Here is a 14,102-nt window from a genome sequence, read left to right on the forward strand (position 1 = left end):
GCCTGGAGTGGATCCTGGCCCACGGAACGATACCCATGCAAGAAACCATCTTTCCCAGGAGCTTTGACAGCTGTGCCAGAGGCACCCTCCTGTCCTTTCAAACCTGATGTACCAGCTTCCTGATGCTGGTCCAATGCTCCTGGGAAAGGTATACCTTGCAAAGTGTCAAATCTATTATTGTCCCCAGGTATTGGAGTCTCCTTGTGGAGTCATATGACTCTTCTTGAAGTTCATTGAGAACCCGTGAATCTGAAGAATGTGTATTGTGGGCTGAATGTCTGAGCTGCCTGGAAGGAACTGGACTGAACAAGAATATTGTCCAAATAACATTGTACGTGCACCTGAGATGAGCCACTAGCACTGCTAATATCTTTGTGAAAACCCTTGGGGTTGAGGACAGATCGAAGGGAAGGGGCCTGTATTGGTAATGCCGGTGTGCGTAGCAAAACCTAAGGAACTTAAGATGCTGCGGGTGTATTGGAATATGTAGGTACGCCTCCGTGAGATCTATCCAAGAGAGGAAATCCCCCTGCCTGATGCTGGCCAGGATGGATTTTAGGCACTGCATCTTGAACCTTCTGTAGGTCAAGAAAGAATTTAGACCCTTTAAATCCAGTATCGCCCTCCATCCTCCTGAGACCTTGGGAACCACAAACAGAATGGAGTAAAACCCCTTTCCTTCCTGATCCCTTGGTACCGGTTCTATGGCTTTGATATCTACTAGATGAGAGATAGCCAAGGCCACCAAGTTTGCTTTGGTATTGTTTCTTGAGAGTGGACAGCTTATGAAACGGTCTGGTGGGGGAGAGTATAACTCTAAGGTAAGGCCGTACTTACGGTTTCTACTACCCAAGCGTCGGAGGTGGTCAGCTCCCAGACGTCGCTGAACCTCTTCAGATGCCCCCCGATGGGAGAGCCCTCCCTGGCATCACTTAGACCGTCTGTAAAGTCGGCTGCCAAATCCCCTGAAGGGACGCTTGGACTGGAATTCGCCTCTGGCTCCAGTATTCTGGCGATCCTGGGGACGATCCTGACTGGAAGAGAAGGATCACAAGCCTCTTGACGAGTCCCAGGATTGCCCTGATTGAAAGGGCTGTTTCCACTCCCAGGAGCTGCTGGGTTGGAAACTTTGCCTACAGAACTCCTATGGAGGCCTCCTGTCTAACTTCTTGGAAAGATGGACTAAAATCTTGCGCTTGTCCTTGCCCTCAATAACGTGTGGATCTACGATTGATCCAAACAACAGTGTCCGCTATATTTGGACATGGACAGGCGCCACTTAGCCTTCAAATCCATTTTCCAATGTTTCAGCCATAGAAATCATCGAGAGGCAACAATAGCTGCAATGGATCTTGCAGAATACTTAGTGGAACGTAGGGAAGCATCAGCCACATATTCTGACACGGCCACTAGCTTGCCCAGTGTTTGATGTGTTCTAACCTGATCTGGTGGGACACTGGATTGTAGTATCAGAATCCAATTATATTTCATCTTTAGTTATCAAATATAGAAAACCCCAATTCTGCCTTCTCTGGATTCTGCCATAAGAGGGAGAGAAGGGGGAGAACAAAGGGGCTTTATGGCACTCACTTCCTTCAGTATACTTCTAAGGAACTGAATGTGTCTATTGCAACTTCAAAGAGTTTGAATGGGGTTAGCACCAAAAGGTCTTATCATAACAAAGGAGGCTATTTACCTTTCATGTAGTTTATCTGAAGTCTTCATCCAGACGGAAGGAAAAAAGGGGTGGGATTGTGATGCCTGAAACTGTCACTGGAAGAGGGGGGGTGATTGGGTGGGACTACTGGGGAACCCCTTAAAACCTTGAATGGGAGAGCTTGAACCCCAAGTCCTGTCTAGAACGCCTGCAACCATTTTCTCTTAATAAAGGATTCCTGTTGGAAGAATTATTCCAAGAGTTCTGTCTTCTTAAGATGCAAAGTGGGGTGGGTCCTTACATTAGACAGGACTTGCAAAATTAATCCACCTGGAAGGGAGACCCTTGCCGGGGGATTTTGCAAAAATTTACCATGTCAGACAATGGAGCAAGAGAGGGGGAAAACTCCCTGGAAAGAGAGCCGCTGACCAAATTGGAACCTTGTCAGATGTTGGGATCCGAGAGGTCGGATTCCTCAGGAGAAGAAGTGGTGGAGACACGGGACCACAAGCCTCGCTGGTCAATGGGCGTTGGAAAGAAAAGTGAGTGGGGAAAGGAATCAAGAAAGGTGACCCTGAGACGGGGGACCAAGCAACCAGAATGGAAGCAGGAGATGGAGAAATCCCTGCACGCAAGTGAAGAGGGAGAAAGCTGGGCACCGTACTCAGACTGGATCCTAGAAAAAGCTATTGACCTGATGAAGAGAACTCTCAGCTCCCTAGGAGAGGAGAATCCTGAGCCCTATGGCCGCCCCAGCTCCTGGAGCCGCAAAGGGAGAGACACCGAGGGGGACGTGGAACTGGCAACCCTGGGGACATCTACTGATCCAGTAGTCCCCACCCCCTACCGGACCACAGATGGCAATCTGGACGGAAGACACTACCACCAACAATGGAGGTACCGATCCATTCCAAGACGTCCACCGTTAGAGGTGAAATTCAAAGGGGAGCCAACACGCTTGGGGTTTTTTCTAACCCAAGTCCTCAGCTACATGGAGGAATACGGGCAGGACATTCCCAGTGACAAAGCCTGCATCCGGATTGTGCAATCTGCCCTGGATGGACCGGCTGCAGATTGGGTGGTGAACTTGCATGACTCCAATGCCCCAGAACTCAGTAATTTCAACCGTTTCATGTCCTCTTTGAGAAGACGATTTGAAGACCCCCTGGCTGATCGCAAAGCCCGTGAAAGGATAAAAATGATGAAGCAAGGCAAACGCCCGGTGGCTGAATGTACACAAGAATTCCGGGCCATTGCCAGCAAACTGAATTGGCCAGAAGACATCTTCCTTAGCCATTTCAAAGACGGACTAAATTATGTTCTATATGATGCTTGCCTGCCCCGAGGGGACCCACACCAACTTGAAGAATGGTACATCTTGGCAGAGGAAGCAGAATACTTAGTGGAAGAGACACCGCCGAGGAAAACAATGGAGCCGCCCCCCGCCTGAGCAAACACATGAACCGGTGAAATCATCGTCTACAGCCAAGAAGCAACTGGGGTGTTTCAAGTGCGGAAAAGAAGGGCATCGAGCTGTAGAATGCCGCTCCAAAGCCCCCCAGCACAACCCAGACAGATCCCCAATCAACAAATCCGGAAAGTCTTCAGCTAAGCCAAAAGAAACGGCCATGAGAATGATGGAAATTGCAGAACCCCCCACTTCTGCTCACCAAGGGGAAAGAACTCCAGCCTACACCACAGGGCCGGTGGATACCTCAGATGACAGCTCAGAGGGTGAACCCCTGGTAAGTGGACACATCACACCCATCCTCAAGACAGTGACTATATTAATCCCCTCCATGCCCGAAGCTGTGAAGGTGAAAGCCTTAATAGACTCTGGCTGCACCCGCTGCCTCATTAGCCCAACACTCGTGGGGAATCTGGGCATCCCATCAAGGAGACTGGAACAACCAATCTCATTTGGCCAGTTAGATGGATCCATAGCAGGGGGAGTGCCAGCTACCCTAGCCACTCTACCAATACACCTCTCCCTGGGCAAACATGAGGAGGACATAACGTTTGTGGTGACCCCAGGCATGGAATGCCCAATGATCCTAGGGATGGAATGGTTAAAAAAATGGAACCCCTGGGTAAATTGGAGGACGACAGAAATCAAATTCCCGAAGGCAGGCCCTGTGGACTTAAAATCCCGGGGGGGGGGGGCTACCGTAATCAAGAATAGAAAAAGCATCCATGGGAGAGGAAAAGGGACTAACAGAAATACCAGAGACCTTGCTGAAGTTTTCAGTGAGGAGAGGGCGAATGAGCTTCCCCCCCACCGACCCACAGACTGTGCCATTGAATTCAAGCCTGGAGCAAAACTCCCGAAGCCCAGATTATACTCCATGAGCCCAAAGGAGAAGGAGGAAATGGAAAGATTCATTAAAAAAAACCTAGAGAGAGGGTTCATTGAGCCAGCCAAACCTAAAGTGGCTGGCCCGGTCCTCTTTAGAGAGAAGAAGGACGGCTCTTTACGCTTATGCATGGATTATAGAGCCCTAAATACAATCAGTGAAAGCAACCTATACCCTCTACCCCTCATGAAAGACATGCTGTCACACCTATTGAAAGGGAAAATTTTTTCTAAACTAGACCTAAGGGAAACTTACTATCGTGTGAGAATTAAGGAAGGGGACGAATGGAAGACCGCATTTAACTGCCCCATGGGGTGCTATCAATTCAAAGTCTTGCCATTTGGATTACAAGGGGGCCCTGCAGTCTTTATGCAATTAATAATGACGTTCTAAGGGAGCACCTGTTTAAGGGGGTCTTGGTTTACTTGGATGACATTCTCATCTTCACCGAAACAAAAGAGGAACATGTCCACCTTCTCAGAGCGGTTTTAAAGAAGCTGTGAGCCGCCCACCTATATGCCAAACTCTCAAAATGCGAATTCCACCAGGAAAGGATAGACTACCTAGGTTATCGCATATCCCCCCCGGGCATTGAAATGGACCCAGAGAAGGTCAAAGCAGTATTAGATTGGGCACCACCACGCACAGGAAAGCAACTACAAAGTTTCCTGGGCTTTGCAAACTTTTACCGCCAATTCATCCCCTCATTTGCCCAGATAGCCTTGCCCCTCCCTAACTTACTAAAAACGAAGGGAGCATCCTCAGTAAAACCTAGCCAGCCACTAACATGGACAATGGAGTGCCAAGCAGCGTTTGAGAGACTAAAGAGACTTTTTTCTGCTGAACCAGTACTAAGGCACCCAGACATGGACAAGCCCTTCGTAATACAGGCAGATGCGAGTGATGTGGCAGTGGGGGCTGTTCTATTACAAGAAAACAATGACGGAGTATTGCAACCCTGTGCATATACATCCAAGAAACTCACGGAAACAGAACAGCGCTGGCCCGTATGGGAGAAGGAGGCTTATGGGATACGTTGGGCATTACTCACGTGGCGACAGTTCCTGGAAGGCAACAAAATCCCCGTCCAGGTGTGGACTGATCACAAAAATTTGGAAGCCCTGAAAACGTCCAGGAAACTCAATCCCAAACAAGCCCGCTGGTCCCAGCATTTTCACCAGTTCCAATTTAAGCTCAAACATTTACCAGGAAGAAAGAACTTCCTGGCAGATGCACTATCTCGCATGCCCCAATATAACAGCGCACGAACCACAGACTCTAGACCAATAATGGCAGAGTCACAACTGGCAGCACCAGTAACCACAAGAACCCAAGCCAAATTAAAACCACAACTGGACAGCCAAACTGGAATTGAATTCAGAAAAAGTTTGGAAACAGATGAATGGTTCCAGAAAAACAAAAATGTGTGCACAATGAGAGACGGGTTGCCTTGGGTAGGGAAAAAGTTATATATACCAACAACTCAAAGAGTCACTTTCATGCAGCTTTGCCATGACACAAAATCAGCAGGGCATTTTGGATTTGTAAAAACTTTACATTTAATTAAACGGCAATTTTGGTGGCCATCCATGAAAAAGGACATTGAAAGTTATATAGCCAGTTGTCCAAAATGTGCCACGGCAAAGAGGTTGCAAGGGAAATTGCCAGGACTATTGCAAACAGTGGCAAGTCCCTCAGCCCCCTGGAGAGAAATAGCCATGGATTTTATAGTGGAACTGCCAGAAAGCAATGGGAATACTGTGGTCTGGACGGTCACGGACTTGTTTTCCAAACAGGTGCACTTTATCCCTTGCCAAAAGATTCCCACTGCAAAAACCTTAGCAAAACTTTTCATCTAGCACATTTACAGATTGCATGGGGCACCCCAATGCATCATCTCTGACAGGGGGGTGCAATTTACGTCTGCATTTTGGAAGGAATTTTTATCCCTCTTAGGAACCACTCAGGGACTGACATCTAGCCACCACCCACAAGGAAATGGGGGGGCTGAAAAAATGAACTCCGTACTTAAGCAATATTTAAGATGTTTTCTTAGTTTCCAGCAGACCGAGTGGGCGGACTTACTCCCTTTTGCAGAAGTTGCCTACAATAATGCAGTCCACTCCAGCACAGGTTACACTCCTTTTCAAATAGCCACCGTCAAAGTTTCAACCCCATGCCAGAGTTAACCCCAAACGAACCAACGATCCCTTCACTGAAAGAATGGATGGAAAAACTACAAAACACCTGGCCAATAGTTAGAAAAGCACTAGATGAAGCTAGGCAGGCATACAAAGCACAAGCCGATAAAAAAGGGTTGATCCTACACCATTCTTTATAGGAGAAATGGTGTACTTATCTACAAAATACCGAAAGTCCCTACAGCCGTGTAAAAAACTGGGACCAAAATATATAGGACCTTTTCCAATTAAAAGAATCATAAATCCAGTAACAGTAGAATTAGAATTACCCAAAAATCTCAGGCAAATACACCCAATTTTTCATTGCAGCTTGCTGAAAAGAGAGCATCAGTCACCTCTACGGCCAAAAATCCCCCCCCCCACCACCTCCAATCATGGTGGAGGGCGAACAACACTTTGAAATAAAGGAAATCCTTGACTCTAGGAGATATCATGGAGCAACTCAGTACCTAGTTGCCTGGAAACACCTCCCTCCCTCACAAAACGAGTGGGTCCATAAACGTCATGTCAGAGCCCCGAAGCTATTGAAGAAGTTTCACACAGAGTATCCTAACAAGCCTGACTAACTTTTATACCTGTTTTGTTTCTTCCAGGTGGATCTCTCTTATTTTTGAGGGGGCCGGATGTCAGAATCCAATTATATTTCATCTTTAGTTATCAAATATAGAAAACCCCAATTCTGCCTTCTCTGGATTCTGCCATAAGAGGGAGAGAAGGGGGAGAACAAAGGGGCTTTATGGCCCTCACTCCCTTCAGTATACTCCTAAGGAACTGAATGTGTGTATTGCAACTTCAAAGAGTTTGAATGGGGTTAGCACCAAAAGGTCTTATCATAACAAAGGAGGCTATTTACCTTTCATGTAGTTTATCTGAAGTCTCCATCCAGACGAAGGAAAAAAGGGGTGGGATTGTGATGCCTGAAACTGTCACTGGAAGAGGGGGGGTGATTGGGTGGGACTACTGGGGAACCCCTTAAAACCTCGAATGGGAGAGCTTGAACCCCAAGTCCTGTCTAGAACGCCTGCAACCATTTTCTCTTAATAAAGGATCCCTGTTGGAAGAATTATTCCAAGAGTTCTGTCTTCTTAAGATGCCAAGTGGGGTGGGTCCTTACATGTAGCTTGCGAAGCCACATGATCGATGCCCTGGCGATAAAGGAGGAAGAAGTTGTGGCCTTGATCGCCCAGGCCGAAGCCAGGTATGCCCGATGGAGAGAGAGTTCATATTTCTTGTCCTCCGCCTTCAGGGCCTCTGCCATTTCCCCTGGAATAGCAGATGTGGAAAACAAGGAGATCAAAGGATTATCAATGGTTGGCACCTCCAAGAGTGAGGCAAATGAAGGAGATAGGTTAAACAGTTTCTTTTCTACACTGTTAGGAGCAGGCGGAGCTGCAAGCGAAATCCATTGTTTTTCCACAGAGGTACGGAAAACCTGCAGACAAGGAATTTACTTGTCTTCCACTACCTTCTCAGCAAACAGAGGGTTAGCCTCCTGACTGGTAGAAGGCTTCTCCTCTTGCACTGAAGTAAGATTAACAGTAGTAATTGTCTTGATCAAGAGATACCTGAAGAGAGAAGGGTCAAAAAGATCTGAAGTTGAAGCCTGCTCAGGAGCCGCCTCCTCATCCTCCGACACGGGTGTGTCAGTTATCTCTAGATCAACCGACTCTGCCTCTCCCAGCTGGGAAGAGTCTCGGAAATACCTGTGGTGGGAACCGTGGCCATCCCTGGTTGGGGTGGAGGTTGAAGAGTCAGTTGTCCTTGGAGACCATGAACTGTGTGAATGCATTTTGCATGAAAGACTGGAAATGAGCAGGCCATATATCCTCCTGAGATCTGCCACTAGAGCCAGCCATAGCTGGATTGAAAGTTACCTCAGGGACCTGATCTGGTGATGAGGAGGAGGAGGAGCGAGGGGAACCAATCTGTTCAGTTTCCCCCTGGGGAGACCAAGATCTTAGAATTTCCTGAGAAGGAACGAATGTAGGCTCAGGAATAGGGACATCCAATGGAGCGGGGGAAACCACTTCAGCTTCATTGGACCTGAGTCTTTGGACCTTAGAGAATTGTTTTTCCAATGCCAAATGTCTCCTCGAGGCCTCTCGCTCAGCTGTTTTAGAGAGCTCCTTCTGAGAAATATGCTTTGTTTTGGCTTTTTTCTCCCCCCCGCCCCCCGTCTCTGATTCAGTGGATCTGCATTTTCGTTGTGGGGGGGGCATGCTGGAGCTCTGTGAAGCTGAAGGCGAGGCGCTGTCTGCCATTGCGAACCAGATATACCGAGTAGGAAATACCTGGAGGTGGGGGGGGAGACCCAGTACGCAGATCAATTGACAGAGATGGAAAGAACTCAATCCTCGCTCTGTGCAACTGCAATGGCCGGATGGTCAGGCGATTTACTGAAACTCCTGTCAGGCCGGTGACAAATGCCACGCTCTACTAGAACAGTTGGAAAAAGAGTTTCCTTTCGCTCCTTCACCAGAAGAATCAGTTGTGATAGTGCACTGAAGCACACAGATAATGATAACAGCAGTGAGCAAGCTCAGGATATGCTGATAGACTGAGCTTCCCCCCCCCAATTAGGGGCTGACGAGTCAGACCCCAGGGGTGTGTCAGGTATCCATCCTGCAAGGAAGATCAATACCCCCTCACTTAATGGAAGAATCGGGAATCTTCATGCAGTTAGACCCACCCAAAATGGTGGCCGTCTACAAATCCACACCCAAAATGGTGCCCGTTGTTTGTCACGCCCTCAAAATGGCGACTGCCAGTGAAACATGCTTCCAAAATGATGGCTGTGTCTCCCTTTAGAGTCTCCCCCAGGAGCAATAGCTCTGGGAAGGAGAATGGAGTGAAAACGGTAATCGAGTGAAGCCTGAATAGGCAGAAACAAAGGGGACCCCATAAATCACTTGCTGTTTCCGCATCGCTCCTCCGAAGCTGGAATGATGCCGCCTGCACGGAATCCTCCGAGGAGGTCCGGCCGCCGAGAAAACTCTCTGCACCTCAGCTGTGCAGCCACCGGCCGCTGTTGTTGTCGGTCGCGATCCAAAGATCGCCCGACAAAGGAAACGGTCTGAATCTGCAAATGAGCAGAAGCTTGAAGCCAGGGACTGAGCAATTCGAAGAAAAACCCTTGCAAGGCAAGCGGTTTGAGCCAGCAAGGAGACCCGAGGCTTGAAGCCAGAGGGCCAGGCACCGGCTACCTTTCCAATTTGCTAATGTAAGCAAAATTTTGTCGATCAATTTGTAAAGTTACCAATTGAAGTAAATACAAATAATTCCTAATTGAAGACCAAATTACAGTAAAACTCTCTATGTAACCTAATCTATCTACGGAGCCTAAACAAATTATGTGTTGCTGAGCTCAAGACTAAGTCAAAACTGGGGAGACACGCCCAAAGAGCAGACGTGGCCAAAGTTCTGACCTAGTCTGCTGAGCAGGAAGGCTGTAACTACCCATCCAGTGGATTCTACAGTCATCCTGCTGGAGAAAAGGCAGAAAGCCACAGGGAGCAATCTGGCACCCTGGCTGGGTCGAGCCCAGGCGAACAGATGAAAGCCAAGAAGAAGGGCCCGCTGGCCAAGAAGGGTGTGCCAGGTCAGTGAGAGTTGTCCAGGGCAGCGGGCCACCCAGAGGTGCATCTGGGCCCAGGGCAAGCGGCGCTGGCAGGCAGTGGGGGAGGGAGAGAGGGAAAGAGAGAGAGAACATGTGAACTGCAGCAGAGACTGGTGGGAGGGGGACAGAGGAAGGGGAGGGAGAGAGGGAAGGAGGGAGAGGGAGGGAGAGCAGTTCATTGATTTCATAAATGTAACACACTATAGTTTTTATATACATAGCATTAAGGTAAAAAGCGATATATGCAGTGTTATCTTCATTTTAGATGTCAAAAGGGTTTTGTGGCTCCCAGTGTTTTCTTTTCTGTAAGAAACAGGTCCAAGTAGCTCTTTGAGTGTTTAAGGTTGCTGACCCCTGGTATAGCCCATTTAGCAGCTGTTCCATTCCATTCATGACAAATCCAACTTTAAGTCCACCTGATGGGTAGTCTTCAGAGTCATATAAATTACACTGAGCCCAGAAGATAGGGAAGTGAGAAAATTGAAGAAGCTTCTTGGATGAAAAGCGAAATGTCTTCAAAGAAAACAAAGTCCAGTTGCCTTTTGAAAAAGCATGTTTAGGACAACCACGACCTACCTATCTGACTGAGAATCTCCACTGAATTGAGATAAAGTTCCACCAAACTTTTCAGCAAACAATAGGGCATTTATGATGGAGGCAAATGGCCACTCCTGCTACTGCCTAAGTCTACACTGATTCAATTGAGAAAAGCAACTTGCTGAGTTAATTGAGCATTTTTAGTCACCAGTTGTTCCAGACTGGGTTATTGCAATGTTTCTTTTCAAGATAGTCATTTAAGAGTTAAGGTGAATTGGAAACAAACTATTCTGTTTTTCAAGGTTGATAATGCACACAAACATAGTACTTTAGAAGCAGGAATAGTTATGGCAATTCAGGCAGATAATAATAGGCATGAATGTAATTCAAATGCCCAGTAAAAAGCACTTACCTAAGGTCTAAAGAGCATAGTATAAATACATTTCATTAACATGGTGGTCTTCTTTAATCAGGATTGTTACAGATTTTTCCACTTAAACTACATAATGTTCTTGAGGGTTTTCTTTTATATCTTTTACTAAACTCCTGATTATTACTTACACCTTTATCTGACTTCTCTATTCAAATTTATGCAATCTTCAATGGGGTCGGGTTTTTTCTATTGAAAATTCAGCTAAATAAATATAAAAATCAGATATAGTTTTATGTTGAACATTTCAATTTTAGTTTCTTTGTTTAATATAATTATCCTAGCTTATTGGAGAAAGTTTTTTAAAAATCCTAGAAATTCTCATTCTGCCACAAGTTTATTTTCTGGCAGCCTGCATTCAGTTAAATCCATGATCTTGATACTTACTTCTTTTTCTGCAAATGCTTGTAGTTTATATTTTTTCATCTTTTATCTCCAGTCCTTTAATTTCTATATCTTGTCTAATGTTTCTATTCAGTACTTTCAGTGTTAGTATAAATAGTAATGGAGATAGTGGGCATCCCTGTCTTGTTGCATAAATTTGACTTTAATGTTAAAGTTTTCTGTAAAATTTCCATTTACAATTATTTTGGCTGTTTGTTTACAATACATTGTTTTGATCACATTTATAAAGTTTTTTCTTTACTAATACATGGCCCATTTTAGGAGTATCTAACAATATCGTCTTCTCTTATTAGTATACGTAGTCCTCCATTTACAACCATAACTGAATTATGATTGTAAGTCGTGGTGGTTAAGTGAAGTGCCCATGTAATGGCCTTACATAATGTCCACAATTTCCCTGTTGTAGTCAATAACTGATTACAGTGGTCATTAAATGGAGCACAGGGTGCCTCAGAGAGTAGAGAAAAGTCCTGAAAGATGTGGAGTAGGCATAGATCCACATAGCAGCACCTCTCCAGATCATATATGGCCTGTCCTGGAACTTCCCCACCACTAGGCAGCAACTATTGCATAGCTTCCCATCCCACTGAATTCTACATTTTGGGCCTCCTCTCTTGGTCATACCTTGCTCAACTTATCTTTTCCAAAGATCATCTTTAGGAAAGAAAACCAGAAGATCCACCTTGTGGCCTTTCTGTACAGAAGCTACCTTGTGCTGTCCTGGAAGCAGGCAACATTTTGTGAGCAGAAGCAATTCTTGAATCACAGCTGCAGTGTCTCTGTAGTCTCTGAAAATCCTAAAGGGGAAAACAACCCAGGAAGCATAGGAAACCCTGAAAAATGTGATCACAAAAGCCCATATCAGCGCAATACCACTGAGAAAGAAAAACAAGAAATCCAGGAAGAAACCAGCATGGCTGTACAAAGATTTCTCTAACAAACTACAAGACAAAAAGAACAAATACAAAAAATAGAAAGAGGGGCACATAACTAAAGCCAATTATCAGCAGACAGCCAGAACATGCAAAAATGAAGTCAGGAAAGCAAAGGCTCAGAATGAACAAAGACCTGCAACAAAAATCAAGGACAATAAAAAATGTTTCTTCCAACATATTAACAACAAGAAAAAAATCAAGGAAACTGTAAACCCACTAAAGAGAGAAAATGGCAAGGAAATAACAGGCAACAGGAAGAAAGCAGAGCTGCTTAACTCATACTTTGTATCAGTCTTCCCACAAAAAGAAACTATAGCCCAACACATAAAAAAAAAATCACTGCAAAAGACATACTAAAAATAAAAATTAATATAAGCAAGAAAATGGTGAGGAAACACCTATCCAACCTTGACGAATACAAATCACCGGGACCCGACAGGCTATATCCCAGACTTCTGAAGGAAGTGGCAGATGTTAGAACCTCTGTACTGTAGCCAGCATGGGTTTGTTAAAAACAAATCATGCCAAACCAATCTTATCTCATTCTTCGATAAAGTGACTAAACTAGTAGACCAGCGAAACCCAGTGGATGTAGTATACTTAGATTTCAGTAAGGCATTTGCCAAGGTAGACCGCAACCTACTCCTTGGTAAGCTAGGAAAAGGTGGAATAGACAATATCACCACTAGATGGATCTGTAGCTGGCTAACAACCCGTACTCAACGAGTAGTCTTCAATGGCACTACATCCACATGGAGAGAAGTAAGCAGTGGGGTACCACAAGGTTCTGTCTTAGACTGAGTACTCTTCAATATCTTCATCAATGACTTAGATGAGGGAATTGAAGGGGAACTCATTAAATTTGCAGATGACATCAAACTGACAGAGGTATCCAATACCCCAGAAGACAAACTCAAGATCCAAAAAGATCTTGACAAACTTGAACAATTGGCCCTATTCAACAAAGTGAGTTTCAATATGGAGAAAAGCAAAGTTTTACATTTAGGCAGGAAAAAACAAACGTACAAATACAGATTGGGCGAGTCCTCGCTTAAAAACAGTAACTGTGAGAGGGATCTTGGAATCCTAATGGATGATCACTTGACTATAAGGCGGCAGTGTGCAGCAGCAACCAAAAAACCTAATACAATCCTGGGTTGCATAAACAGAGGCATAGAATCAAGATCATGCGAAGTATTATTACTGCTTTATAAAATCCCAGTAAGACCACATCTGGAATGCTGCAGCCAATTTTGGTCACCATATCACAAAAAAGATGTTGAGAGTTTGGAAAAGATTCAGAGAAAAGCAACTAAGATGATCAAAGGCTGGAGACTAAAACATACGAAGAACAGTTATAGGACTTGGATTTGGCTAGCCCAGGGGTAGGCAACCTTGGCTCTTTTATGACTCGTGGACTTCAACTCCCAGAATTCCTGAGCTACCATGGCTCAGCTTGGAAACCTCTCCCTTTCCCCTCAGCATGGCTGGCTCAGGAATTCTGGGAGTTGAAGTCCACAAGTCATAATAGAGCCAAGGTTGTCTACCCCTGGCTTCCTTCCTCCCCCCCCCTCCGTGCCCAGGAATGGACAAGGGGAGGGGGACAGGCTGCCAGCGTGGCTGGTGGCTGTGCTGCCGGTGGCCATGGTGACATGCCAAACCTGCCTGTGCACAGGCAGAGGCAGAGGAGAGCTCTGCCCAGCTTACTTGCTCATGCTTCGCCGGAAAACATGCCGCTTGCTAAGTTAGCAGACGTGTCAGGATCAGCGCCGGGCTACAGCTGATTCGCGCTTCTGCTAAATTAGCAAGCAGCATGTTTTCCAGCAAAGCGCGAGCAAGTGAGCTGGGCAGAAGCCCAGGAGAGCAGCTACAGATGATCTGCACTTCTGGGCTGCTCTGCAGAAGCGCAGATCAGCTGTAGCTGCGCACCCCGATCCTGGGCTCCTGTCCAGCTCACTTGCTCATGC

General features: G+C 46.0%; 1 protein-coding gene across 7 annotated transcripts in view; it reads right to left on the bottom strand.

The window, feature by feature from the left end:
* CUNH7orf57 (chromosome unknown C7orf57 homolog) overlaps positions 1-14,102 on the bottom strand; it is a 265,259-nt gene that overhangs the window by 216,730 nt on the left and 34,427 nt on the right. The window contains exon 1 of one of the 7 annotated variants that reach the window (XM_039332112.1): positions 838-1,285. The exons of the other annotated variants lie outside the window; for them this stretch is intronic. The gene's annotated coding sequence lies outside the window, so the exon portion shown is untranslated. Of the gene's footprint in view, positions 1-837; positions 1,286-14,102 lie in introns of those variants that run through there. 7 annotated transcript variants of the gene reach the window in all.

The sequence above is a fragment of the Crotalus tigris genome, unplaced genomic scaffold (assembly GCF_016545835.1).
Source record: "Crotalus tigris isolate CLP2741 ecotype Arizona unplaced genomic scaffold, ASM1654583v1 scf7180000024448.655566, whole genome shotgun sequence".
NCBI lineage: Eukaryota > Metazoa > Chordata > Lepidosauria > Squamata > Viperidae > Crotalus > Crotalus tigris.